Source organism: Melospiza georgiana, chromosome 2 (genome assembly GCF_028018845.1).
Source record: "Melospiza georgiana isolate bMelGeo1 chromosome 2, bMelGeo1.pri, whole genome shotgun sequence".
NCBI lineage: Eukaryota > Metazoa > Chordata > Aves > Passeriformes > Passerellidae > Melospiza > Melospiza georgiana.
Window position 1 is genome coordinate 5846255 of NC_080431.1, and position 27170 is coordinate 5873424.

The 27170-nt window shown below is 40.9% G+C and overlaps 2 long non-coding RNA genes across 2 annotated transcripts; both read right to left on the bottom strand.

Annotated features, from left to right (window-relative positions):
- Window positions 1-406: 406 nt before the first annotated feature.
- On the bottom strand, window positions 407-11482 carry LOC131080129 (uncharacterized). The gene is made up of 3 exons (XR_009114136.1): window positions 11112-11482; window positions 2745-2815; window positions 407-554 (listed from the first exon to the last, which is right to left on the bottom strand). It is a non-coding gene; the product is annotated as an uncharacterized LOC131080129 (long non-coding RNA).
- A 286-nt stretch (window positions 11483-11768) lies between these two features.
- Window positions 11769-25890, bottom strand: LOC131080128 (uncharacterized). Its single transcript, XR_009114135.1, has 6 exons — window positions 25275-25890; window positions 24743-24865; window positions 18500-18582; window positions 18354-18427; window positions 15891-15940; window positions 11769-11836 (listed from the first exon to the last, which is right to left on the bottom strand). It is a non-coding gene; the product is annotated as an uncharacterized LOC131080128 (long non-coding RNA).
- Window positions 25891-27170: the final 1280 nt, after the last annotated feature.

The window sequence follows — 27170 nt, forward strand, 5'->3', positions numbered from 1 at the left end:
GTCACCTTGAATGACCATCTTTGTATGAGGCCTGCAGAGTTCATATATACAAATAAGAAGCAAAAACTTAAAGCGTTCATTCTATCAACAGATTCGACTTTGTAAACACAATGATCAAACTTACTGAGACAATGAGACTTCAGCATTTGAACTTTAGCCTTCATTCTGCGTTTTGATTTCTGTATTTCTTTTATGAACCCAGAATTCTGACTACTCATGTAAGGTCTGCAAGCTCATCAACACACATAAAGACACATTTCTAAGTCATTTACTTTATTGCTTTAAAGTTTACCCAAAAAAGCAAATGCCTTGGAACCTACATAGCGTGTATATATATGTTTTACTGCAATTGTTCTGATTTTGAGAACTCCACATATGTGGAGACATTTCTGCTCACCTGGGGTTTGCTGAGCCCTTGGGGCAGGAATGAAGCAGAGGGCAGCTGTGACCCTCAGGGCTGTTGGATCCTGGGTTTCCAATCAGAGCTGCTGCTGATTCCAAACCTGGCTGCGAGCTGAGTTGTTGCACACAAACTCTGTGTGAGCAGTGGGATCCTGCAGAGGAATCATAAAAATGCAAATAAAAGTGCTGCTGCCACGAGCCAGGGCAGCTGGGTGCCAGCAGCTCCTCTTGAGCTGGGAATGTGGAGCTTGGTGTGGGGCACAAAATGCAGCTGCAAGGTAAAGGACACCAGCTTGGGGCTTGAGCACATGTTTGTGGTTGGTGGGCTGGAGCTGACTCACAGCTGGAGAGCAGGGAGTGTGCAGATCTGCTGTCAGTCTGAAAGCATCTCCTCATTGCTCTCACCAAGTGTGTGCTACCAAATTAACAGTGTTCAGTTCCCAGGAACAGTCCAGAGGAAGGGCTGAAACTCCAGCCTGAGTGAGGTTTGCTGCAGGGTTGGGATTTTTTTTTTAAATTTTATTTAAAATTTTTTAAATTGCTATTTTAGTAGCCAGTCTGGACACTGACTGCAGATTTTTTAACATCCATCTTTGTTTGTTAGATTGGTCTGACCTGGATCCCAAAGCCCAGGAACCACTCCTGAGGTTGGGCACTTTTTCTCCAGCCATGCATGCTGCTGTCCTCATCAAGGAAAAGTGACAGAAATCTTTTTACATGGCAATTGTATAGAAAGGATTTCTTTTGTTATCAATTTTCTAAGCGTGAAATTGTTAACTTTGCAGATAGTTTTGAAGTTTAAAATGGTTGGGCATTTGAATTTATTTATTTATTTTGAGGAATCAATATCTCATCTACTTCAAATACTGTTAGACTCATACTTGTCAAAAAAGTTTCCACTCCAAATCTATTTTTTCTCTGCATGCACACAAAGAATTTCTACTTCCAGCTACTGATGATTCAGAATAATTTTTTTTTTCTAAGCCTGAAATACCTGTGGTTTTAAGTTTTGTCTCAAATAGTGCACATGAATCAGTAGCCCAATTCTCAATATCCCAGTGTAGATTTGTGATGGGAAAAATACTCTTAATGTGACAAATTCCAGTGTTCAGAATGGGAATAATTGTCATCTTTCTTTTCATTAGGCACAGTTTGGGAAGCAGAAGTAGATGAGCTATAAAAAAATTTCCCTAATCTTAGTTTTTTCTCTTTATTTTTGGTCAGAAAACTCGGATCCTATAAATGAAGCATTGCAGGAGAATTCCCATTGCTGTGCCAGTTCTTGCTAGCATTAAAACCAGAAGTTGGTCACCCTTTTCTGATTTTAGCAAACCTACCTTTAGCTGCAAATGCTTTGTTAAAAGCCACTTTTCTAAATCTCAGGACCCCCCCTGGCATTGCTGAGCTGAGCTTTGCAGGTACCCAAGCACACCCAGTAGAACACTGAGAAAAATATTGCCCACCAAAAATGCCACGGGGGCAGCTGGTGCAGGGTTTGATTGTTCTGCTGTGCTGCTTTCTTTATCAATATCATCATGACCTACACCCACAATTCCAAAAAAAATACCTGAAGGAAGGAAGGGGCTGCTCTTGAAATCCTGACTGATCCCTTATCTGGGGGTCACAGAAGGTCAAAAACCTCCTCCCTTTCACTCTCAGTGACTGGGGGGACTCTAGTTCTCTACAGGATGGAGAATTCTTGGAAAAATTTGATACCTAAAGCCAAGAAAAAGCCACACTTAACCAGCACAAAGGATAATTAAAAAAAGCATTAATATTGTTCTCCCTATGAAAGTCAGAAATATTTTCCTTATTAGTCAGTGAAAGGTATCTTCTAGTGAATGTATTTATGTTTTGTGGTACGGTTTTATGGTCTTTCAGTGGTTACTCAAGTGAAATCTTCCCATTTAACTATGTTTTACAAGAACATAGTGACCATTTCTATTTAGCAAGGGTCCATGCAAAGCAAGACAGGCCTGTAAGACCTGAAAATGAGACAGAAGTTAGTAATGCTTGTTTTATTCTGTACAAAATCTTTGGAGAATGCTTCTTTCTTTCATTTCAATATACTTCAAAAGGTCATCATTCAAATACCCAAATAAAACAAAGCTGGATATTTTTGCTTGTTCATGGTAAAGACTCCTTGCTCTCTTTCAAAATTTTACTACAGCTGCAGGTCAGGCAGGCTCAGACCCTCAGCTTTCTCAATTATTAATAAAAATAGCTTGAACATCTTTTAAAATGTATGCCATAAAGAAAAGGAGAATTAGAAACTTTGGGGCTGAGCTGTACACAACCATCCTGGTCCCAGTTCAAGGTCTTGTGCATGTGAATTTACTTACATGATTTAATTGGGTGGGCAAGGCTGCTCACAAAGAAAGAGAATTTGCACTTCTGGAGCTGTAGTTCTGCACTGCAGAGAGAAACAGAAAAAGGTTGGTAACTTTGGCTATGGCTGTAAAAAGTGCTAAAAGCAAAAATGTGTTATTTGCACCCTGATCAATGATAATAAATCATCACAAGAAAATCAATTGTTTCTTTGAGTCAGGATTAAGAGCAGCTAGAGTTACCTGCAAAAGTGCCATGAGCAGGCAAGAAACACCAACAGCATAAGCAGATGAACAAATTAGCATCAACTCCTGTAACATCCTTCCCCTCTTCTGATGGGCAGAAAATAAAAGTGCAGGAGCAACACAGCAACTAGTTTTTCTGTGTCATGCCTCCCCAATGTTTAAATTAGGTTCATAAATTAAATTAGACATGTTATTCTATACTAGTTGCTGTTAAAATCGAATGCTGTTTACTGCTGGTATCAATATATTATCCAATTCCATTTGCAGCTCCACCAGTGGTCATTAGTTTGCCTTTGGCACAGCCTGCAGGGATTTTACACAAAAGCTATTTAAAACATGCACCTTTGCCCATAAAGCCCAGCCATGAAACCAGTGATTTGAAAGCCTAACACGACTGAATTGCTTTTAAGAATAGTGTCCTGAAAATTTACAAGCTGTCAAGGTCAAATTACAAAGTTGCAATAAATGAATGTGGGACTCGACGAGACACTGTCTAGTGGAGGGAGAACACTTGCACATCCAACTCCCATCCATATGCACTGCTCTGGCACTCACTGCAGCTTTCTCCACCTGGTTCCCACTGTGATCTCCAGGAGATTCCATAGGAATTTATTGCAGCAGTACAAGGTGATCGTGGGAAAAACTCCATGGCAAATGCCTGGCTGCTTTCCCTCTTGGTATTTTGGCAATTTTCAGAATGGTTGAAAAAGTTAAATTGCTATAATCAGAATTAAAAATAAAATAAAATAATAAAATAAGCAGTTTTCTTGCTTGGCTGTATTTACTTTTTCCCACTTTCCCTTTCCTTGTCCTCTTCCTTTCCCCCTTTTTATAATTTCCCCCTTTCCCTGTATTTTCGCTTTATTCTTTTACCCTTTCCCTTTTGTCCTTTTCATCTTTTTCCTTTCTCTTATTTTCTCTATTTTTTTAATGTTGACTCTTTTCCCTTTTCCTTCATTTACTTTTACCATAGCAAAGGACAAACCAAATTCTGGGGGAGAGGCTGTGGGATCTTTGTCTCTTGTAGCAATGATCATCAAGGAGGGAAAGTTTCCTGCAAGGACTCACACTGCAATTGATGAAGGTTGGCGAGGTATTGGCAAAGACAATCTTTATCTTTGGCATTCATTATTTAGTGAAGTTAAACATGTTTTAACAATGTTAAGCAAAAGGTTAGAGGTTAGAAAAAGTTTCTGATGTTAGAAAAAGTGGGCAAGGCATATAAAAGGCAAGGGAGTCCATCTAGGCAAACACACACTTAACCATACACAGTTTCTTAGTCCAGACAAAAGGCATAGTTAAAGAGGCAGCATTTTATTTCATTTTATACTTTAGTTTAGCCTCCTGCTTTGCTGAGGTTCTTGTAACAACTTCACCTGCATTGTTTCTAGACTTCAAATCCCTGCATATCTATAGCTGTGATTTTTTTTCTCTCATCATTTCCTCAGGGGAAAAGAACTCCTCAGTATGGAGGAGTATTTATTCAAGTATATATTTTTTGAAAGGTCTGGAGTCCATTCTGTGTTTATTTTAAAATGTATGTGTTTTTGTGTATTTATGTGAAAGAAGGCAAGGACAAAGAAAATTGTGGGTTGCATTAGCAGCACTAGATGGTGCTGTGAAGAAAAGGATCCAAGCAAAGTCTCAGCAGCCTAACCTGGGTGCTGAGATTTGGACAGGCACCTCTGTTAGCTGAACAAAGCAGGGATGCATCACTGGTTAGGATTGCACTCTGTTCCCTTTAGGATTGCAGAGTGGCGGGAGCCAACCTCTGATCAGCACATGGAACAGGTCAGGTCCTCCAGGCAAACACCAGAAAATGGAGATGTCTTGTGTGACCTTTAGCTCAGTCCCAGGTGGCTGCTGAGACCTTCTCAGATGAGAACCAAGGGTAGGACAGGACTTTAAAATCGATGGGGCATCACCAGAGGGAGGGGAGCAATGCTCCTACAGGTCTGTAGCAGGCCAAAAGATGCAGAGCACTGTTCTGAACTAATTAAGGCATCAATGATTTGTTACAGAAGCTAGGAAAGTGGTGCTTACAGTTGTTGCCAGCAGAGAGTTTCACACCAGGAGGGAAAGCACTCCCCTAGCCATGTTTTATCCTCCTTCCTGACTGATCTGCTCAGATCCAGCCTCTGGGCTTTGTCTCCTTTTGAGATGTTCCCTTTGTTCCACCCATCAGCAAAGGGAAAGGTCTGAAACTGCAGCTGGTGCTCCTGCCTGGGCTGCCGTGGCTCTGTGGGCAGTGGTGCTGAGTGCCCTCCTTCCCCACTGGAGCCAAGTGCTGCCTCACATCTTCAAGCCAAAAACCTTGAAAGTGACCCAGTGCTGATGGCTCCGGAGATGTTTGTACTCACCACTCTCAAATTTGCAAATATTCAATTCCTCAATTTACCCAATCAATTATTTTTCCCCCAGAACAAATGATGAGACAAGGCTCAACCCCTCTGTCACTGTATTAGACATTTCCAGTGCCACTTGTCCCTTCCTCATCACCATCCCTTCCTTCAGAACAATCCCCTTTTACTCTTCCTCTCCCTCCCTCGCCAAAGTCCCAATCCATAAAAATGAATTCACACAATTTTATTTTATGTTGGTGGTATTCCTAAACTTCAAGAGCTGTAATTTATTTTGCCATCTTTATGGTGTTCCCACTTATTCTTAAAACACTTCAAAGCACGGCAGATATACAGAAGGGAACTTGAAGGTCTGGTGAGTGGGGTTTTTAAGTTAAAATTATAGTATTTTAATACTTCACATGCAATGATCTCTTTGTAAAGTTTTCATAATGTCAGAGAAGTTCACAGAGTAAATTAGTTTGACTTCACTCAGAGTGCTAACATTTATAAATCTACAGTGCTGCCTTTCTGAATATATTTATTGCTGCAGAGAGGAAGGGGGATCAAAGGGCTCTAACACTTATTTCTGCCATCATTTCTCATCTCCAGCACAGTTTGAATTTTGTATACATAGCAGTTTCTTGCTCCAGAGATGTCAGAAATTACCTGGAGACTGTTTACAGGACATTAGAATAGAATATGGACAAACCTGCAGAAGAGGAGATGCTGCATGCATTAAATATTAATGGCCCCCATAAGTCACAAATCCAGATTTGCTTGCAGATTTGTTGTGTGCTGTATTTTGCAGTGTGAGCAGAGGAATAAAACTAAAGTCTGTCTTTTCTGACTGCATCTCTCTCCCACATATTATTTTAGCCTTGACAATAATAAAAGCAGAGAAATAAACAGTGCAATATTAGTGATCAAAAGCATAAAAACACACGAGGAAAATGTCTAATTGTAAAAGATCACAGAAGTAACAACAGTAATTTCTAGTTCGGCAAGGACTAAGGACTTGAGATGTTAAATTCCCAGAACCTGGGAGGAGTACTGAGTTCTCAGCTTATCACACCTATGAAGCACCAAGCCACCCAACAATATGCTCTTTTTCTCCTCAGCAAAAAGGGAACAACTTTTTAAATTTTTCAGAAGCATGGCTTATTCTAGGATAATGCTGTTTGAAAAGTTCCACCAGACTGAGTTACACAAACTCAGGAGAACTTCATGGTTTTTATCAAAAATGTTGATGTGACATCTAGGCGTTTAACCCCACCACCCCAAGCAAAAAAAGAAAACTCACAACTTCTGAACTGCTGTTTCTTGGCATGGAGTTAATAGATTTTTTAGTATTTTGGGATGGCAGTACCCTGGAGCCTACACCTGAGACATCTCATTGTCCCAGTTATTTCCTGTGTGATTGAACAAACCACACCACAGCCATTTGAGGAATCACAGATGCCGTAATCTGGGTGAGAGGGGATGGATTGAAGATGTGCCAAACCCATGGTGTCTGCTTTTGGGCAATATTAAGTACATCTGTAGTATAACAATGAATAAACAACTGCTGTGATGTATTCTTTGAATCTGGAATTGTTTGGGATAATTGCAGCCATGGGGCTTGACCTTTTCTGTAGCACAGAACAAAAATCTCCTCAGGAGAGATATAATATTCCTTCTGGAACATAGCTGGCCTTGGCTTAAATGCTTCCCATAGTTGCACTAAAAAGGACAAATCTTTTAATGCAATTATTACCAAATGCTATTAATAACGTTAGAGATCTAATGGCAGGAGTGAGACCAGGATTTTTGGGTTCCTTTGTCTTACAGCAAGCTTGCCTGCAGATGTCACTCCAGACAGCTCTGCCTGATCTGTTTCTTTAGAGATTTCCAGTGCTGAAGGCTCCATAGCCTCGACAGGAATGTGGCACTTAGGACAGAGTTGGGCCCTGGGGACAAACAAACCTTCCACTTCTATTTTTTAAATGTCAGAAGTCAGTTTCACCTGAGAATGAACTGGGGGAAGGTTTAGATTGCAGCTTTTTCTACAGGTGTCCTCCATTTCTATGTTTCACAATGTCTAGAAGTACCCAGTCCTCTCCAAATTGTCTAGTTTGCTGTAATTGAGGATTTCTTAGGAAGTGCATTTCTTAGCGTGGCTAAAGATTTTTGTAGGAATCAGAACTCAGTCATCTACCAGAATGTAAAATTTGCTGTTTCCTCAAAGCCAGAGAAAGGGTGCTCCAAAGTGATCTCAAGATCTATTTTCTTTTGTAGGAGCTATGGAATAGAATTGATGCAATCACCCACACAATCAGCTAAACTTTTTATACTACAAATAGCTGTTAAACAAATGTTATTTGCTTTCCTCTGACCTTCCACAGCTCTGAGCTGCCAGTTTCAAGCCTTCAGTCAAAAGAGGCCACCGGGAAAGCAAATGAACAAAGTGTGGGTACTTGTTGTGAAAATCATGTTCCAGAAAGTCACTGTGCATATATTTGGGGAGGTGGGAATTTCACTTTCAAGCACAGCTCCCTGCACAATCTGGCATTGTCAGGGAGCAAAGGAGATATTAGGGGTCGTCTCACACAACTGCTACGTTCCTTTAGTCACAGAAGTACCCACAAATCAGCAGAACCCTGGCATTTACAAGCAGCCTACCACCTTCTGTAGTGCTGTCCTCGTTAGCAGGGAAGGCAGAAGTGAATTTGTTAATCCTCAAAAAATGGGGGAGGCATGACTTTGTAACTAAAATTTGCAGCATGAGGAAATCAGCAGATACACTTCTGAAACTGCAGCATGGTGGGGTTTGTTCCTTCCTCTTTTTAATTTGCCTTTTTATTTTGAGGTAAATTTTGACAAGTAATTAAGTAGAGCATTCTGATTTTTTATTTGTTACTGAATTGTGATCCCAACAACAGTGCTACATCATCATCATCATCATTATTATTATTATTATTATTATCATTATTATTATTATTGTATTTTCCTTTATCTTCATGACCACACAATGCAGCTTCTGGATAATAAGTGAATGCTGGCACTGCACCAACAGCAAAACAAATACAGAGAAGCGTGACTAATATTTAAACATATTCACCTATTTTCCATGCAACACTTTAATACCATTTGCTTTACTGCTTTATGTGGCAATTTTATTTCCACCCACTGATAATTTAGAATTGCTTTCTACTTGGGTTTTGAAACTCATCCTGAATTATGCAACTCGAGTCTGAGATCACCAGTATTCTCACTTTACAGTTTTACTGACACTTCTTAAAATATCAACATATTTCCAAGGAAGGAGTATGAAATATTTACTTGTAACCTCACTTGGCACCTTTGGGAAAGGAAAGAAAGTAAAAAAAATATAGAAAAGTGGATAATATAAAAAAAAATGCTACCAGGAATATTGCTGTGGCTAAACAGCCATACAGAGGAGACTGGAACCACTAAAATGTGAAATTTAATATCAGAATTGTAATTTAGTTCTGAAAAAATGTTTCTCAGTCTCTGGGTATCGGGAAATAGTTACCAAGCAACACTGTAGATATTGGTAATGCAGGCAGATCTATTCAAATAAAAATGATTCCAAACATTGTCATTATCAGCAGAGCTATGTTATTGCTGGATTCATAACCCTTGGTATCTGGACCCTTTCATATTCTATTTCTTGAGCAAAAATCTGCTTTTCCCTAAAGTTGCCTCTGTTAGATGAAGCTTGCCACCATCTGCTGTGGTTGCACCTGTGCCTTGCTGGGCTGAATGCAGCAAAATCTGCCAAGCACTGAAGGGCAAGTAGATGGTGAGTGCATGCACAGTGTGTGTGAGGAGCAGCAAAGGAATCAGAACACTCTTTCAGCTTTTGAAATGGGATTTCAGCGAGAACCTTTGCATTGAATTCAAATTGTTCAGCCATTCCTCAGGAAAACAGCAAAGAAATGGTTTAAGATCCAAAATTATCTCCCTGTTACCCAGAATCAGCCTACATTGTTTAAGAAATAGCCAGCCCAGCCAGGTGCAAGGAATTGCCATTTCCTTACCATATGGCTTTGGGGACATGCACCACAGATGTTGCTGCAGACTGGGGCAAAATGGTGGGAAAGATCATTGTCCTGGGCTGCAAGAAGCTCTAGAGCAGGCAGCTGAGCTAATTGTCATCTCCAGAGGCCAGGAAGGAGCCTCATCCCTGTTCAAACCAGAGATGTGAGCACCTGGAACCCCGCTGGCCAGAACAATGGGCTTACATTTCAATTCTGTGAGGAGCTGGAGTGTTTGGGTGACACACAGACATCACAGGCACTCAGTGATTGTTGTACCAGCACTGCCCAGGTGTGCAAAGTGAGTCTGGCCCAAGGAAAGGCCCTTTCAGAAAGGAGATTTGAGTGTATGGTTTTCAATTCCCCTAAAGAGGTAGAAAAGAAGACCTTGCCTTTCCTTGAGAAGGTGCACAATTATCTCCAAGTTATCTGATGCCCTCATCAATTTCTTCTCCTGGGTGAAATAGACTGTGAGACCCTGAATCTTTGCTTGACCACTTGGACCAAGCATAGAAATGGTCCTGAGACCAGCGATAAATGCAGGAAAAAGTGTCAAGAGCTCAGGGCAGAGCTGTAAAGAAACAGAAGCTGCTTGGAAGGTCTGATTTACAGCAATAACACCCATTCACCTCAACCTGTGCTCTGAAGACACCTGGAGCACTCTCTGCACCTCAAAGGAGGCCCTTCTGTGCAGTGCTTTTTTCTACATGAAATGGCACAAGGAGTTTGGGACATCCCATCTCCAGCTGGCATCTGGCTCATCAAAGCAGGCACTATCTGGCACAAGTTAGAAAGAATTGAGTTTGAGCTAAACCAGCAAGGTGGAACTGAGAGCTTCTGCCAATTGTTTTGGGGGACACTCATGAAAGGCTGGGGGAGACAAGAGGGGTGTCTGCTCTGCTCTTATCAGACTCCTGATCCAACAAACCAGCACTGCTGGACCTGCCTCAGAGGTGCAAAAAGCAGAAAACAGCAAAAGCCAGCAGGGCAGGGATATTTGGTTTCTAGCTCCTCTCTCCTGTGAGGACAAAGGAAGCTGGGGAAGCCTGCAGCCTCTTAGTTCCACTTTTAAATTTAGGCTTTTTAACATGTACATCTTCTCAAATGATAGTGACATCTTTCCTGTCTTGGTGTAAATTCTTGCAAAGCCGCACTTGTTTAGCTGCTCAAGGATTGCCTGCTGTGGGCAATTAAAAGGTTCTGATAAACATAAAGACAATCTTTTATCCCAGACACCTCTCTCTTCATAGGCAGTGGTAAGAGTATCCTTCTCAAGGGGTGATAAACATTCTGAGCTGATGATTGCAATTTTTAAAGGCAAACCCTGTGACAGAAAGCCACAGTGCTGATCTTATCTTGTAAAGATGCTACATGCTGTATGTTTCTGAACTTCTGTCTGTGCCTATCTTCTTATAATGTAGAGAGAAAATTATTTGTTACAGTGTTTGTACCCAATTTAATTTAAGATGAGAAATCAGTGAGTAGGAGGAGAGGGTGGAAGGAGGGGAGCAAGACCTGCTCCATTTACAGCTCTTAAAAATAGCATGTGAAGCCAGAAACACATAGAAAGCTGAACTAGCCCCATCCACACGCAATGCATTTCCAAACAGAGGAGATCTACAGTGCTTCCCAATTATGTTCAGTTCACTGCAGCAGGTGACCCCAATTTCTCTGAAAAATCTTTATAACAGTCCTTTTTCAGAAAAGCTGCATGGGGTGCTCAGAATAAAAGCCGAGGCCATAAGAGTTTCACTTACTTGGGCTTCCTTCAGATGGAAGTGTGTGCATTGCATGACCAGGGGAGAAAGCTGGAGGAGGATGAGGATGTTTCTCCTGCACGTGGGCACTTCAAGCCAGGGGCAAGACGAGCTGAAGACCATCAGAATGAGAAGCTGAGACATCTGTTGTGTTCACCTCCTGCAGGATCTCTGCTTCCTTCTCTGGCTGCTCCCATGGGCCCGGTGGCTGCTGTGGGTTGGCCCTGGCCATGGCAGCCAGGTGGGGTTGATGATGCTGGGTCACACCAGAAATGGGGATGCTGGTGGATCTGTAAGGGTTGGATCCCAGCTGGATCTGCGATGGCCCTTGTAGGGATGTCTGTATTTGGCTAAATTCTCTTCCTGCTCAACATCCTTGTTAAAGGAATGGACTCGCTTTAGTTTCATGTTAATAATTTCCTGGTTTGCTGTTAATAAAGCAGTGACAGAGCATGTCTGGTTTTATTTTATATATATATATATATATATTTAGGTCTGGTTTTATTTAATATATATATTTTTAATATTTGTTTTAGTATTTATTTCATGGCCACAAAGGGCACAAATGGAACTGGCTGATGGCACCAGGAGGAGGCACCAGTGTAAAGAGAAGTCCTTGTAGGGATGTCTAGGATGTCTATACTTGGCTAAATTATTTTCCTGTTCAACATCCTTGTTAAAGGAATGGACTCGCTTTAGTTTCATGTTAATAATTTCCTGGTTTGCTGTTAATAAAGCAGTGAGAAAGCATGTCTGTTTTTATTTAATATATATATATATTTAATATTTAGGTCTGTTTTTATTTAATATATATATATATTAATATTTAGGTCTGGTGTTATTATATATATATTTATTTATTATTTAGGTATGGTTTTATTTAATATATTTTAAAATATTTTATGTATATACATTAAATATATATTAATATATAGTATATATAATATATAATTGTATATATTAACATACATATTTATTTAATATTAATATTAAATATATATTTAATATTAATATTAAATATATATTAATATTTAAAATTAATATATATATATTTAATATTTAGGTCTGGTGTTATTTAATATATTTTTTTTAATATTTACGTCTGGTGTTATTTAATATTTATTTATTTATTTATTTATTATTTAGGTGTGGTTTTATTTAATATATATTTTAAAAATATTTATTTTAATATTTATTTCATGGCCACAAAGGCCACCAATGGAACTGGCTGATGGCACCAGGAGGAAGCACCAGTGTAAAGAGCATCAGGCTGGCACTGGAGGAAGAACTGCATAGCCTCAGGGGGAAAAGTAATAGAAGTGGAATTAAATTTTATAGTGCAGAGGGTAAATGGGCTCGGGCTTGGGGACCATTATCACTTTTCTGCTCTGTAGTGGGAGATCATTAGCTAGGGATGGCTGATGCTGAGAAGGATCAGGGGGTTTTTGCCATGGGACAACTGAGAGCCACCAGAGCTGTGAAAAGGCAATGACTGTCCAAAAATGCCTCTGACAGGTTCCTTGCAGGAAGGATGAGGGAGAGTTCATGCCATTTTACTGCTTAGACCTCATCTGCAATGCTGTCTCCAGTTTTAATCAGCCATAGCTAAGAAAGATGAATTCAAATATGAATAGCAGTTTGCTATGAAATGTTAGAATGTGTCCAAAAATGAAGGAAAAAAAGTGCTTTAAAATCATCATGCTGGAGGAAAATGCCAATCTAGCATGTTAATTTGTTACCTCAGTTTTTTTTTTTTCTTTTAACACTGGACATTTAAACACTAGATAAACAAAATACAATTTGCTTTACAATGGAGAATGACTCCTCTACACATATGCAGTAACAAAAGTGTGTAGCTTTGTGCTAAAATGGCCAATTTAAATTGGATTCCAAAGCTATAGTTTGGTCATCAACTGGCAGTTTGTAGTAATATGGGCTTGAATATCTAAAATAATTTCCAGTGGTGCATAAATGACTTTATGGCATTTGGAAGTGTGTACAGGAATGGCTCCCAAGCCGGCAGAAGTTAATGAACACAAAATTAAAAAAAAAAAAAAAAAAAAAGAGGAGAAATTATGCATTTTCATTGCAGCCTTAATTCATTGTTATGCTTACTAGAACATCTACCATTATTGTGCAGCCATGGTTGTATTTCATCATCTGTGTTATGCCACCACACACTTTGTGGGTGCTTTATCCCCTTTTCCATCTGCATGGCATGGTGGGCTCCAGGAAGTTGGACCAGCACATCTTGGCCATAAACTGAGCACCAGCAGGACCAGAGCAGCACAGCTGCCTCCTCCCTCTGCCCTGGGCCTCTCGGAGGGTCTGGGGCCAATGCTGGTGTTGGGAGGGGTCCCAGCAGTGCCCAAACCACTCCCCAGCTGTGTTTAGTGCAGGGCCTGGGCAGTTTATGGCTGTGCCTCTCATCCCCAGCTCCTGCAGAGCCAGCCTGGGCTGTTATCAGTGGGTGATGCTCAGGTGTTCAGCTCTGCTGGATCCAGGGGCCTGGGGGCAGTTGAACTGTTCCTGCTGCCTACACTTCCTATTTCCTAGAACTTCCATCCATTTTCCATAGGCTGGTTGAGGAGGGAAAGTCCCTGAGGATGCTGTCACTGTTTTCCTTTTCATGGGAAGTGTGAATTTCACTTTTGGCACACAGATCCAAATTTGGAAAGTGGATGCACTCCCTTCTAAATTAAGGGAGGATCTGGGACTGGGCCATCTGTTTAGGATAAGAAAGTTAATGGATAATAAATCCATCTGTGATCTCTTGGTTTCCCCAAATTTGCATCCCCCTCTCTCCTCACCAGCCTTGGAGGTGAGTGATGGTTCCTGTGGGACACATCCCAGTCACTGCTGCTTTCACTTATGGACTAAATACTGTTCTTTAAAGGAAGTCTGGGTGATTTTGATGGAAAGCCTAAATAAATGAAAGGTCTGAAAGTTTTATTAAATAAACAATGCATGAGCAAACATTTTCTTACAGGCATCTCAGGTCAGGGAGCAGGCTGCAGCCCATGAGCAGCCCCATATCCAGCTTTCCTCTCTCCTTTTCCAAAGGAAAACTCACAGCCTCTCCCACTCACATCATCGCTTGATGAACACCAAAATTTGGATATTCCACTTTTGTGACAGGTAAGACCATGGTTATTTTTAAGAATTGTCAATATGCTTCAAAGCATGTAGCAGATGTTATCACCTGTCCAGGTGCCCAACCCAAAATTGCTGGGGTATCAGCACATCTGCAGTTAGACCAGCTAGAAACTGATATTCTCTCCTTTGAGAGAAGCTTGGAATAGTCAGACAATCTTTCTATACCTTCTTACCAGAATATAAACCCTGTCTCAGTCAAAATGTTGGGCTCCAGTGGCCAAATGTGACAGCACTGCTGTTTGTCTAAGACAGAAAAAACCTTTCAAGGCTTTAGCTAGGGGATACATGGAAATATTTGCATTGAGCACCACTGTGCAAAGACTAGAAAGCACCTGCTGCAACATTTTGTAAAATATACTTTGAGACTGAAGGGACAAATGATGTAGAGATGTTAATCAGCTAAACCCATCAATATCTGTTTTCTGAGCATGGGCCAGAGAACAGTATCTTGGATACAGCACAAACTGACAGACAATATTATTGTCAAGCAGAGAAACTATCAGGTCATACTGTAATTCTTCTCAGCTGTCCAGGGAGTTTATTTAATCTCCAGTGCAAAGGGAGGATTCACAGATATATCTAGCTGAGGCAGAATAGACGTTGTAAAGGCATATTTAATGGCATGTTGTTAAGATTTTATCATGCCCACATGTGAGCTTGGAAATGTGGCAGGTTCAACCATTCTTTTGGCACAGCAAAGAAGATACCCTTTTTAGCATAGATTTTAATCTGAAATATATAATCTTTACTGCAGATAGCATCCTGAAGATTACTGGTTTTATCTATGTCTTGATCAGTTTGAACTCTTTTTTATAGTCTGTAAAAATACCTGCATGCACTTTTGTACATGTCATCCAAGAGAGCTTATAAAGTGCAGGTCTGCTTTCTTTTTTTTTTTTTTTTTCCCTCCTCATTTCTTCAGGGATGCTTCTGTACTACCAAATGAGTTTAAAGTGGTTCTAGTCTGAAGTATCCCCATGTAACCAGGCTCAAATAACCTCACAGATGGAGCCCTCAGGAAAATATGCAGATGCCAAAGTCTCAGGCTGCAGGCAATGCCAGAACCTGGCAGTGGCACTGGGCAGCAGGAGAGATGAGGGCTGTGTAAGATGTGAGCAGGTGAGTGATGGGGGAGAAAGGTGAGGCCAAGGAGAGGGACCAGTGGAACAAAGCTCTGACCTCCCCAAACAGCAGCAGAGACCAGGAAGAAGCAGCCCACGAGTCTCAGTCATTGACCAGGATAGCACAGAACAGCTACAACAAAAAGTTTACTTTCAAGTAGTTTGAACTCTGCAAATTTAAATTTCTGTCCCTTCTCACATAAGAAGGGACAGAAATTTAAAGTGTGGCCTTCTGGATGTTTCTCTGACTTGGGCTTTTCATTCCACCCCCGTGCAAGCTACATCAGGTGTAGCAAACCCCACAGTTCTAAAGGTGTTCTGTTAGCACTTTTTATTTAAACAATTCCAAAGGGCAGGCATTGCTTGGTATTTGTTTACCTGTCTAGGTTTGCCTGTTTGCTTAAGCCTTTGATAAAGCATCAAAGGTAGGATGGGCAAGCTGCTGTCACTGCTCCCCAAGTCACATTTGTTACATCACTTTTTAAATCAGCAGCACACTTACCACTGTTACTCTTTCTTTGCCTTGGAGGTGATTATCCAAAATTTCAACTCCTAAACCAATGAAACAAGTTAGCCCATCTCATACTCAGTTTAAATTTCACAGATTCTTCTTGGCTAAAACTAAAGAAAGAAACCCCAACCCATATTCACAAGAATTTTATCTATGTCAAGTCATCATGTTAAGCATAAATTGTTTCACTAGCATCTCTAATAATTCACAAATCTCAAGAATTATAATGCTAACAAAAAATAAACTAAAAATTAAAATTAAAATCTACAGACAGCACCTTTGTGGGGAAGCCAAGCCCAACAAAAGTCATGTGTATTTGAGGAGTGCTCCCAGACCATAAGCAGGACCAGCATTAAAGCTGGGTGAGACAGCATTCTCTCTGCTTCTGTATTTGTTAAATATCTGATGTGCATACAAAAAAAAATATATAAGGAAAAAATAAGGTCACAGGTGACAGTGCTATTGTGCTGGCTTCTTTCTCAAATCCTTGTGCTTGGGGAAGAAGAAAGCACAGAAAACACTGCTGACAGTTCCATTGCATAGTACTGAAAATGCTGTCCATAGCCTTTCTGCAATCACTTTTGCCTTTAAACGTGTGATTTAGCTACAAATTATCACTCTGACCACAAGCACTTTCTCCATAAACTCACTGAAAAGCAAATTAACCTTTTCTCTCTGGAATGAACTCTCCTATTAATATGAAAATCAATTCAGTCCTTTTTGCTTTGGTTACCCCAGCCTGTTTGCACTTCCCAAGCTGAATAGTGACTACCCAGTTAGTCGCTAAAGCAGAACTCATTTTAAGAGCCAATTAAAAAAACCCCAACCCAATAATACAGTAAGTGATCTTCTGGAAAGCTTTTCATTACTGTGTGGTTTCTAATTGAAAAACAGGATGTCTAATTATTGCCCTGATTCTTCCTTGCTGACCTTGGAGCAGCTCCACAGGTGGTGAACACCAGTTCAGTTTAGCACAGCAGCACAATTTAACAGCAGCCCATGGCGCCCACACAATTTCCAGCTGGCTGCAGATCCAGCATGTTCCTGGGCACGTCTCTGAGGTCATTTGTCCACCGGGTGACTTTATCAGGATCAAACATTCATTTTCTCCTTGTAACTATTATTTAGCACCTGTTCTGAGGGGGTACGCGTAAAATCTTACTCGTAGAAACGCGTGGGCTTTTTATTGCCCAAGGAAAGGATTGTTCAAAGAACAGAAATCCACCAAGATCAAAGAAACAAAGCCTTCACACAGTGAAGACAAAGCTGCAACAGGATCCAAGTGCTGGATGGACACACAGGGCAATGGGAAGGGATGCACAGGGTTTTCCTTTGTTCTCACTATCCTACAGTCACAGCAGATGCTAAGGAGTGTTTTCTCCTCTGCTTGTCAGGCTATCATCTCTCTCACCAAAACCCAAATAGGGTTAGTAGGAAGATATTTCTGCTTTCTGGGCTCTCTCTTTTTTTTTTCCTAGACTCGGTGGCACAGCTTTGGTTTTCCTATCCCCACCACCATCAATGTATTCTTCTTTGGCAGAGAAGAATATCTACATTCTGCAAGATGCAGCCATATCCAGTCTCACTCAAGAATGGGCTCTGAAAAGTTAATGTGTTCAGAGTTCTGATTGCAGCAAAATAATTAAATCTGCAGTAAAACACTGACTCATGTGGTACCTTAGCAAAATGTCAGATTTCATGGTGGCACAGCATTGCTCCTGTCCCCAGGCTCTCAGGAGTGTTGTTTCAAACTCTTTGATGACTCAAAGGAGATTAAAAGCATATGTTTTTAGGACGCTTTCAGAAACATATAAAAGGCAAAAAGAAAAAAAAAAAGCTGAGATTCTGTGGCAAAGGCTGAAGGCTCCTGCAGTGAGAAATGCTGATGAGAGCTCTCACACACAACTCCTGCCCACGTGCAAGCTCAGGGACATGATCCAAACCCACATCCAAGAGCAAACCCACTGATCAGCATCCCAATTCTGGCCCTGCCCAAACACCACTGGCAACTTGCTCACCTCTCTGTAGGTATATAAAGAATTGCTGCATTTCTCAAAGGCTCAAAGCAGAGCTCGTGTCAGCTGGGGCATAGAAACAAAACCTCTCTCCAAATGAGGACTGATCCGTGGGTCTTTGGAGGGCATGGAGAGGATATAGAGGCAACAGGTGGTTTTCTTTTAAAAGATGGCCAAAGGAGGAGGTGGGCCCCCTTTTCACATAGCAGCCTCGTTGTGTGGGCAGCCATCCAACAGCCAAGAAAATGGGAGCTGCTCCCAGGGCTGTAGCAGTGTTTTCTGTGCTTTGGAATAAGCCAACATTGGATAAACACCCTTGGAAATGAGGTGCCTTGTCTTTCTTTTGCGGCCCATTCTGCACCTTGGGTTAATTTAAGAGAAATGCAGCACACATTAGCTTTTGTGTCTGTGACCCAGCAAATATTTAACTATTTCTCACCCAGGGAAACGTGAGATCTCTTCCATTTCTCTGGCAATAATTGCCACATTGCAAACCCAGCAAAATCTTGAAGACTGCAAAGAAGAAAAAGGAATTGTGAGAGCTCTGCTGGTTCCTGGGGGATAATTGAAGAGCCCAATACTCACGTGGGCTCATCCTGGCTGCCATCACAGGTTCTTGCTGCCAAGGACATCAAACACTGCGTGCATGTAGGTCTGGATCAATTTACCTGGTGGTTGGGAGAAGGAGAGGGAATTTAGGTACAGAATGGAAAAGTTAACAGAGGCAGGGGAGGGGCAAAGTAAGGAAGAATTTTCCTGCCATTGCACATCCACATGCTGCAGAATTTTGGGCACAAATGCTACTAACAATGTCCATCTTATAACTGTCTCCTGAAAAAAAATCAGCCCATCTATGCACTGCTCAGAAATTAATCTTTACCTTTTTGCCAATGTGTACATTGAGAAGGGAACACAAAATACTTCCCAGAAGCATAACGTTAGTATCTGTAAATGTATTGCTGACCTCTTTATCTTCTTGTTCTAGCACTTGCCATGTGCCCCAGGCCAGTGTTGCTCTAACAGCTCTATTGAGTAGTACAAGCTGAGCTGGAGCTTTGAGGTATTTTTTTTTTTTTGTCTGTTCACTTGTTAAACGTGTGCTCTGCTTTTTCTAATGGTGTTAAACTGAACTCCCTGGATTAAGCAGTTAATACAGGTCAAAATTAGTCCTTCAGGGCCAGGCCAGCCTTGGCTTGTTGCTTCTCTCACCTGCAGAGAGAGGCTGTGGTGTTTGTCTCCTCATGTAATTTTGTGGTGTTGCTGGGTACTTCCCAGTCATTTCAAATACTGGTGGCTTTGCTAAAATCATCTGTCAATAAAGCTCCTTTTAAATAAGCTGCTGCTTAATTTCTAACTTTTTAAATGCTGCTTCAGACCTGCTTTGTTAAGGAATGCCCACATATTGCCTTTGCCCTGAGGAATGGAAATGCCTCCTCAAAGCTTCCAGAGTACTTAGCTGCCCTGCACAGTGTGGTGAAGAGGGTGAAATAGAATATATTATGAAATGTCACATCCGATTCAAACCAGATGAGCAATTAAGGGAATGAATAATAATTTTGCAGCACTGTTTCTTCATCAGAAACCTTTAATTTGGACATCAACAGGCATCATACATATCTCAGTGTGAAATAACTTTATAGCTTCGGTGGGTCCTGATGACAGCAGTGCTTAGGAAGCAAAATAGAGGCATCTATGGCACTGTTAATGGAATGATTAAAGCTGCAGATGAAAATGCACAGGAGAAGAAATGTTCTGTTAGCTAATTTGCTTTGTACTTTTACAGTGTCTCCTGTGGGAGATTGTGGGATTCTAGGCCTGGCTGCACAAATCCAGAGTGACTGCCAGCTGCACTCTGGTTGTGCTGGTCTCTGTGTTGCCACTCAGAATTGCCCTGACTCGTTAGGCAGAGTTTTGTGAATTAACCCTGCTTGTTCTAGGTTAAAGTTATTACAGCTCCTCCTCACTGCTTCCATTCCTGATAGCTGAAATTGAAAAGCTTTTTTAGCACCAACACCAACTCCTGCATTGACCTTCCTTGTTTTCTTTTGAAATAAAGAGAAAGGGGACTTTGTCCAAGTTTAAAGGCAGTTTAGCTTTATAGCCCTCAGTACAGAATCCATCATTAAAATTAAGCATGTACTTAATTGGTTTCCTGAATACAGATGGATTTAAGCACATGCTTAAATGCCTTGCTCACTTGAGGCCCTAATGGACCATGCAAATTTAAAAGTTCACTTCTCATTGAGATAAATGGAGTGGATAATCATAGATTCATCAGAACAGAAGCTGCTGCTCACTGTATGTGTTGGCAGCATCTTGCAGTATTGTCCTCTCCCTCTGCCTGGGATTTCTAGAACTTGCTGAAGGAGAGAAGTAGCAAGAGAATAAGAGCTGGTTTTCTTCACTCAGAATAGGTCACAAATACAGTATTTTATGGTAAGATATCTGTGCATCTGCCACAGAGAAATGCTTTCCAATATGAAATCTCGTAATTAAAAAAGCACTGGAAATTAGGTGGAAGCAAAAACCCCAAGGAAACAGAAGGGAAACTTGAGACTGAAAAGTCCACCAGCTACTTCATGGCTTTGCACTGTCTTTCCCAGTCATTTTTTTTCCATCTGGATAAGAGCTGTTACAATGGTTAGCACTGAACACTGCCCAGCAATCCATCAATCCCAGCAAGATGTGCCCTGAGAACATCCCAGCCAAAGACCAGAGAGATGCAGATTTGTGCCTGTTTTTTTTCTTGTATTTGATGGCATTTTCTTGTGTTTTATAGGGACTAAACCCATGTTTCCTCAGTAAGAAATTAGTAGTTTCTGGGGTGAGTTGCCCTGTTTTGAAATAGACAAAGTATGGGAAATAGTCCAAAAACTTACTGGAAGGAGGAGGAAACAGATGAAAACAATGTATTCATAGAGATACCATGCTTTCAAATGCCATTATTTAGGAAATAAGAGTATGAATTTTCATTAAATCTAATTGTGGTGGACATGTGGATAATCCAGTGATGGGATCTGGGCATTTGCTGCTTTTTAAAGTGCACAGAAGAGTCTCACCAGTTGTTGCCTTTACTTACACAACACTCAGCCCCTATCAGCTTTTCTATTTCCTTATATGTTACAACTTCTAGGTTTGTTTTGAGCCATATTGGATCACAGAATTAAAAATGCTAGAACCTAAAATAGCAAGAAACACTGTCTAGAAAGGTGACATCCAGGAAATTTAGCACCTTGTCCCTTATGATGCATTTCAGCAAGCTATGCTTTTTACATTACATAACTACTTTGTTATCACTGTCACTTTACTGAAGATCACAAAACAAAGTAAAGGATTTATGAGAACTGTTGAATTGCTTGGGGGGTGAAATTCATGTTTTACAATTAAAAGCATAAAGAAGGTAAACCTGCTTCATGTCTCTAAGAAAAGTGAAAGGATATTATGTAAGAACATGCTGTCATTATATAGATCTGTAATACTGCATTGCTGTGGCCATAAACTTTGCACTGAGTCTGCCAAGTGTCAGGACTTGCTCTGCCTGAACTTTCCTTGACCTGCCTGCAGCCTTTTCTCATTTGGTTTGGTTGTGACAGGAATTTCTCCAGCTCTTTAGGACTTCCTGAGGGATTTGCTTTACCTTTGTTCATCTTTCTGTGGTGCCACCATGGTTTCACCAGTTCTGGTCAATGTGGCCAGGCAGGATAAAGGAGACACAGAGTTCAATGTGGAGGGGCAGAGATTTGGGATGATGGAATATGGAACACAGACTTGACCCTAAAAGCCCCACAGCTAAAGCAATGCAGGCCTGGAGCTGGGCTGCTCTGCTCTTTAGGATAAGCAAGCAAAGAAAGAAACAGAATCCAGCACATGTAAATCGGCCTTTAAAAATGGCTGTAACTCAGAGCTGCAGGTGAGTGAAATAAAGCCTGGCTGTAAAAGAATGTTACAAGTGACCCCAAAAGAATCCAACACACTGATAGAGGAAAACCTCAAAGTGAACTTTGTATTCCTCCTGGCAAAGGATTTTGGGTGCTGACAACTCACTGGGAGCAAAACCACCATGAGAAATAAACCCCCAATCCCAGGGGTAAGAGGGACACCAGAAGGGTAAGCAGAACATCAGGAAAAGTGGCAGAAACTAAGTGCACGTGCAAAAATTTAACTGCATTATTATTATTATTATTATTATTATTATTATTATTATTATTATTATTGTTATTGTTATTGTTATTGTTATTATTGCTATTTTCATTCGTGAATATTTTCTGCACAGACTTATTCTTTCTCTTTCCATGTGGAATAATAACAATTCTTGGATGAGACTCTTAGGATTTCAATTGTACTAATGATAAATTTTGACTTTATGTATAAGGTATGTTTTCTCTTTGCCTGTAAACAAGATTTTAACTACTTCGGGGAGAAATTTTGAAATCATACAATTTTTTTACATTACCAGAAAGCAGTCTATTGAGATCCAGTGGTCAGAACTCGATATAATGAAATAATTTTTATCTGCTGCCAGCAATAATAAACACATACTAAACCAAAAAGCAAACTGTGCAAAACAGGAAAATGGGAAACGTTAAACAGGAATGTGCACACTGTTTTGGCTTTGTCCTTTTGCCAATGGCAAGCTTTAGGCAAGAAGGAAATAATACTGCAGTTCATGAGGATAGCCTGCCCTGCCTTGTACTGTTGCTGGGGTGTTGTTTCTGCACTGGCTGCCAGGATCCCTGTTTGTGCTCCCAAAATCTCTGCAGAAGAAGTGTGGCTTGCTCAGGCTCGTGGAGGTTTTCCATCAGGAGAGCAGAGCAGGATATCAGCTCCCTCCACGCTTCTGAACTACTCAAGCTCAGAGTAAAAAAAAAAAAAAAAAAAAAAAAAAGCTCCTTGCAGTCCTCACTGAAAGACCTTGGCTTTTCAGGGGCTTGGAAAGATGTACACAGAATAAATTTTTACTGCCAAAATGGAGCTTATTATTTGGAGTGGTTTGGGCTACATTTGTACAGCGTGGCACGTAACTGTTCTTTGGAGAGCGGCGGCGGGGTTTTATAAGAACATGGAATGGAAGCAAAGAGGTCGCATTAATTTGTGCTTTCATAATGTTGGGACTGTAAGGAAATATATTTTAAATAAGAATTGACATAGGAGACCTTCATGATAACAGCTTATATTGAAGGAAATCATTCTTATACAAAATATTTCTCGAGGCTCATAAAAGATAGCAATAACAAACACCATTATGCAGTATCTGGGAAATTCTATTTACTTAAAATGCTTTCTACTTTTATTATTATTCAGGCTTGTTCCTTCAGTGGAAGTTCTGATTGAAGCTTGAGCAATGTGTATGATCTCATTACACCAGGGCTGCATTAGAAAATCTGATAGTGATAGTTCCAACAATGGCACCTCTCACTTATTATCTGTCACTTGGCCACAACAAGAGCCGTGCAAATTTCCTGCCATCAAACCCTGGCAGGTGGCTGGAAACCAATATAATATTCCACATGCACCCTGTTGCACTCAGGGGGAAAAAAAACGTGTGTTCAATATCCTGAGTGTGGCTGGTTTGGAGGACAGGCTGCCCCACGGGCAGTGCTGGGTCACAAGCAGGGTTCTGCTCTGCTGGGGAGGCTACAAAAGGCCACCATGTAATATGGATGCACATCAACAGGAATCTGTTCACTGTACACCTGCAGGTAAGTCACAGACAGCTTTTAGGGCTGTCATTCATTGATTTCTAGCAAGTGATTCCTTGTCTCCTCATCGTCAGTTTTCTGCTGCATGCACATGCCCAAGGCCAGCTAGATTTTTGGATTTGAAAGATGCAAGAGGCTGGGCAGTGTCACTTGGCTACACATCTGCATATAAGCACAGATCTGCTTGCAGATTTTAGAGAAAGGAAGGGAGGAAGAGTTTCCTCTCCTTGTCCCTGTGCAGCCCTGCTAAAGTAATTCAACATTATTCCTTACCCATCCTCTGCTTTTGTGGGGTTTGTCAGTACTGGCAGCTACAACTGGTGGGGTAGGGTTACCTGCTCACAGGACCTGCACCTTGAAATGAAAAGCAAACCTTTCCTATTAATCTCAAATTATTAGTTTTGTACCCTTTTAAATTAGGATTAATTATGGGGAAAAGTTCTGAACACCTCACACAGAGTAAAGCAAGATAGCGGGCTGAGCAGGAAAAATTCAGAACCTTAAATGTGAGGAATAAAATATATGAAAAGCTGGAAAAGAAATATTCCTCTTGAGAAGCATGGGTCCTTTTCTCTGGGCTTTCTTTCAAATTTTTAGCAACTTTCAGTATTTCTGTGTTTGAGATAAAATGTCCCCTCCCCTGACTTCTCTTTGGAGTCCTCAAGGCCATTTTCTGCCATTTCTGAGGTTTCCTGTACATCTGCCCTCCTCTGCAGCAGCCTCTGGCTCCCTTCAGAAATTCTCCAGCACTCACTCCCTCAGACTTTCCCTGCTTTCCTCTTCTCCCACCACCTGTCCTGCCCTTCCCTCCAGAGGAATCGGGAGTCTGGCATGTTAGGATGCTCTAATGGAAGATGCAGCTCCCCTTCCTCTCTTATTTCTGGGGTGTTTCTCTCCAAACCACAGCACAGGCTCCAGCACCATTCTTTGTCTCTGCTCTCCCTCTTCACAGCATTCCTCTAATGGTATCACATGAAATAAATTCCATGTGCCATCGTGTAAGTGCCTGCTGAGGAACTAAAGCCACCTTAATCAGCCTGGCCTGCTCTAAAATCTGTTTTTGTGGCAAGGGCAGCACAAATCTCTGGCTGAAATGGGCACATTGTCTCCTCCCCTGCTCCTTTCTTACCTTTTCCTGGTTCCTGGTTCCATGATGTGGGGTTTTTCTGACTCATTTTGTCGATAAATCTTGGTGGAAGCCTCATGCTGGCCATCCTGAAGACATTTTCTGACAATCTGGTAGACAGGCTTGCTGAAATAGAAAATTTCCATATTGAGAACGTTACTTTTTCTTTTTTTTTTTTCCCTGAAGGACTTAAAGTATCAGAGCAATGTTGCTAAAGAAAAGCCAATTGCTTTCCCTTTGTTTATAAGTGCACATCTTGATGAAATTCTGTGACTAGTTAGCTGCCAAAACCACTTAACATTATGAATTAATAAACCCATGAATTTTGTATAAGATGTTTTCTGGATTGCCTTTCTTGCTGCTGATTGCCATCTTTCTTAGCAGAATAAAGCCTCCTGCTTGGGGTTGTTGCTGACACCTCAAAGTAGCTCATTTATCCAGGCACTAAAACAGATTTAATGAACCATGGGATACACAGGATTTTTCAGAAATGACCATAATGACAATGGTTGGTGGATAATAACAGGCTATTTACCTGTGCCTGAGTTGCTTCAAATTTATTTTCTTCGGACAATTTCCTAACCCTGGCCACAGTGACAATGTGATAGAGCTGTAGGTGTACAAGCAATTTGTTAATTAAAATTAATGCTGCCTTATTGAGCTGTTGCATTAAGCAGATAGGCCTTCTGAAGGAAGCATGATCAGCTAACCAAGCAAATCTGTGGCTCTGAGCAGTGTAAGAGATGAAGGATTTCTCTCATAAAGTGCCCTCAGCCTTCCTGGTGGCTGTGAGCACTTAGAATCAGCATTTCCTTGGGATTATTGATGCTCCCCTGTAAAGTGTAAAGCTTGTTTCTCTTGATGCCCAGGTCATTGGACTGATGTGTTTACCAAAGGGAATAAGAAAAAGTTCTTAGTTCTTATGTGAGCTAATCAGATTTACATTTAATCAGTTGGAGTATGATGGATTAGAGGGGTGGGTGATTACTGGAGATGGAATCAACACTTTTATGGATGACAAATGCTTCCTATCCAGAGTTACTGAGCTCCAGGAATGAAAAGAAGTTAGGAGTTTGGCCTCAAAACTTTATCAAAATTTGATTTGCCACAGAGTACATCAGCAGTTATGGGGTTAAAAATGCACACATGTAAGGAATATAAATATATATATATAAAAGTAATCAGGAAAAAGCAGTAGGAAACAAAATCAATTCAGCAGAGGCAGTTAGATTTCCTGGGTAGGTTTTATGTGAGATTTAGACATTGAATCCAAAAACACAATTCACAAAACCCTTTCTTAACTTTGCTGGCATCCAAAAGGATAAAGATACTTGGATGTTCACCAGAAAGTTCCCTGGTGTTCCTATCCTGCATCTGATCCTGCTCAGGAGTGACAAAAAGCAATCTCCCTCCTGATATTCCCTCCTGGATGAGGATTCTCCTTGCTTTGAAGGCTGTTTTGTGGTTTCATTTAACTGCCACAAATTCAAGACATGGGCTGAAGGACTGTGCTCCATTTTCTGTCTCTTCTCCTTGTCACCAAAATCAAATTCCTTTGTAACAAAATAGGTAGAATTGTCCATCTATAGATGGCAGATTTAGGTACCTAAATCCTTGACAATACTTGGGTGCCAAGATAATTTTATCATCACAGACCTTGGAGGGCTCCAGTGTCATTGGCTTTCATTGGGCAGGCAGGATTTAACCTTGGGCATCGCTTAAGTGCTTTGCTAATTCCTGTCTTAGATCTAATTATGGACCTGTGTCACAGACAACTTTTATGGAAAATCCTTTCCTTGGGATTTTTCCTCCTGAGAAGCTGGGAGGCCTCAGGAACAAAATGCAAACAATGATTATCTGCTGCTGTGGGATGCAACAGGAGCATCTGTGATTGGTCTCATGTGCTTGTTTCTAATTAATGGCCAATCACAGTCAGCTGGCTCAGACGGAGAATCCAAGCCACAAACCTTTGTTATCATTCCTTCCTATTCTATTCTTAGCCAGCCTTCTGAGGAAACCTTTCTTCTATTCTTTCAGTATAGTTTTAATGTGATATATATAATATAATAATAAATCAAGCCTTGTGAAACATGGAGTCAGATCCTCATCTCTTCCCCCATCCAAGAACCCCTGTGAACACGGTCACAGACCTGAGTTTGGATTTAGTTCATGTTAATATTTTTAGGTAGCACAAACACATGCATAATACAGCTTTCTCAGACAAGCTTGCATTCCAAAATAAACTCCAGCATCTACATGAGACAGAAGATGAATTCTAAGCATTTTGAGGAAACAATTTTGGCACTTGTGTAAAGAAAGAGAGGCAGGGAAAAGAGTTGCAGTGATAATTTCCGAGTAATCTCGATACTTTTTTCACGTGCATCCCACACCTTCAGAAGGACACATTCAGCCTCTTCTGTGAGAGGAGAGT